This window comes from Citrus sinensis, chromosome 3 (assembly GCF_022201045.2).
Source record: "Citrus sinensis cultivar Valencia sweet orange chromosome 3, DVS_A1.0, whole genome shotgun sequence".
Classification (NCBI taxonomy): Eukaryota; Viridiplantae; Streptophyta; class Magnoliopsida; order Sapindales; family Rutaceae; genus Citrus; species Citrus sinensis.
Window position 1 is genome coordinate 24,354,333 of NC_068558.1, and position 3,007 is coordinate 24,357,339.

The following is a 3,007-nucleotide window of genomic DNA, read 5'->3' on the forward strand; positions in this document are numbered from 1 at the left end:
TTTGTCCTTAAAGGGATCAAAGCTAAAGAGAGTTGAAGATTGTTCATGCTCGTTGCCGCGGTGATAAAGTCGAAAGAAGGAAAAAAAACAATTAATTTGATTGGCCGAATTAATAGCTAAAGTACGTGAGAAATATTAGCCAAATTAAAAAGGAATGAAAATTCCAAGTGGAGTGCACGTGAGTGAAACCAAAGCAAATTAAAAGGCTTGGCCTTCGGCTTAATAGTTGGAAAAAGTTGGTGGGGCCCATTTTAAAGACTATATAAGAAAGCTAAACTTTGGCTTTTGGAGAGAGTAGCTGCCAGGAGGTAAAAAGACAAGACGCAAGGCAGATTAGAAAAGGGGAGCAGCGGCTGCAATAATTCAAGTTTAAAGATGAAATATTATTTAATGAAATAATTATTTTTTATTTAATTAATTTTCTATATGTGTGCTTTAATATTTATGATTCTTATTTCATATGATTAATTAGATGTTATTAAATATTTTCACCAATTCTGTCATGTATTATCGATTGTTAAGATTAATATTCGATTAAATCTATGCTTGGATCTATAAAATTTATACATGATTATCTTTGATTTTGTGTCTTTCATTAAATTGTTTACACATAGTACTTAGGAAAACTTTTACTCTTTGTTATTCAATATGTTTTCATAGGATACTTGATATCATACTATTAAGCGGAAAAAGAACCTATACAACATTAATTTTTATTTGAGCTTAATTGTTATATCTATGAGATGACATAGATTGATTTCGAGTTGTCACTCTAAAATTGGGGATTAATTAATAATTAGATAATTATTAGTTGAATAGTGGTGGATTCTGAAACATTGGTAATTTTTATCTTATTGAATTCTCCTTTGTTTTAATTATTTTCTTAGTTTAATTGGTTTAATTTTCTTAGAAATTCAATTTGCTCAACTAGGTTAGGATTAATATTAATTTTAGATTTAAATTAGACTTTTCAACTTATAACAATCCATGTGGGTTCGACCTCGTTACCACTATTCTATCTCTAAATTCATGCGCTTGTAAGTATATTAAAATTTTTCACAACAACTACCTTCCTAAGACTCGAATTCGGGTGGTCAGCCAAATAGAATGTCATGCACTTTTAGTGTTGTTAAATTACGCTTATTATTTCTATTTGTTTCAAAATGTAATACGTAAAACTTATTTGAATTTTGAGTTATATTATGACAAAACTATTATTTTATTAAATCTAAGTTAATTCTGACTATGAGAGGTTTTTAACCAAGACGTTTTGGATGATTTTTGAGAATACAAAAACTAAAACTATCATAAACCTTAGGAATTAAAGAAGTTATATGTCCTTATTTTATGCCCTTCCGTCCCAAACACATAAATATGAGGGTGAGTGCACTAAGTAAAAAATTAATTTGAAATTATTTACTTGTGTTGGAACGAAATCTCTTCAAGGAATGATATGAAGAAGGTAGATTTTACATTTATTGATTGATGAGCTCAAATGATACATTTATGCAATTGTTTCAACAACAAATTTCAGACTATTCCCTTCATAAAATGATGATCTCTAAAATACTTCTCAATCTATTGTAATCCTCAGCTTACCTCATTTTTATATAAAAAAAAGAATAAAATGGGTTGGATTCATGAAAAATACTTCTTAAATTGTTTAAAGTGAATTTTTGCTAGGATTTGATTGAACCATTTAGTGGTCGTTCTCACAAAATCCAAGATCAATTCTAATTCAATCAAATAAAGTTTATATTTAGGGGGAGATTGGGCTAAGTTTGGGTTTAGGCATGCTTTTCTAACTTTTAGGCCATAAGGTATCGCTGAGGTAATTTAGAAGTCGACCTGAGGCAATTTGGGACGTCAACTGAAGAGTCCTGAGCTTAGAATAATATAAAGAGGTTTGTGGAGTTAATTTAAAAAGTTGACATGAGGAGTTTAAGAGAGCTTAGAGTGTAGTTCTAGTGAACTCAATGATAACTCTAGAGAGCTTATCTAAGAAGCTTAATAGAGCTCATGGTATACCACGAATGAGCTCGTATATGAAGTATGATTTGAGCATTAGCATCATTCTAACAAGCATAAAGTAGAGAACACACAATATTTTACATGTTTCGGCATTTTGGCCTACATCGACAGCAGTAATCATCTCCAATCCACTATATATGTGAAGTATTACATTATTTACTTTACAATATCAACAAAACCTTACTAAAGGTTGTTGTTGATGAATAATAATGTTAGAGAGACGTGGATTTTATGCAGATTGAAGAGTTTTCTAAGAGAATAATAAGGGAAAAGCTTCCTTGAGAGATGAAATGGCCAAAATCTTCTATTGAGGTATAAAAAGTAAGGAAGAAATATCATAAATGAAGTAAAAAAAAGATGAAACCGCCTCTTAAGAAGTCATATCTTTAAAAGAAGGTCTAAAGTTAAATAGAGCAAAAGAGGAGAGAGATCCCTCACTCAAGGTTGAACATGTGGAGCTTATATTGGAGTGTGCTTGAGGGTATTTTGGTAATTTTGGACATAGTGTTCATTTAATGTCTAACCTCCCTCGGGTAATGCTATTTGAATAATTTACCTTGTGTTCCCTTAATGGTAACATCCATAGACTTAAAAGGTAAAGAAATCTCCAGCCATATTTTTGCCTTCAATATTGTGCATGTGGCAGCCTCTCCAGCCTATGGTCCTGCTGCTTTTCAAAGGATAGTAAAGGATAGCTGGCATGATCTCCTCCTATTGCTTTTCTAAAAAAACTTTTATTCCTACTGGCTTCTTATTCTTAGCCAAAATCAAGATACTTTATTCTTTCTCATGATGGCGTGTATTGTTCATGTGCTGTCTCTATCCACCAAAATTTGAATTTTGATAATACCTCTTGATATTGGGCATATTTACCAAACCTGTCCTTTTTCACAAAGAGCTTATCTTTTAACTTTTGAGAGCTATATTGCAATTCGGTCAAATGAGATGACTTTATTAAGGTGATTTTCTTTGCCAC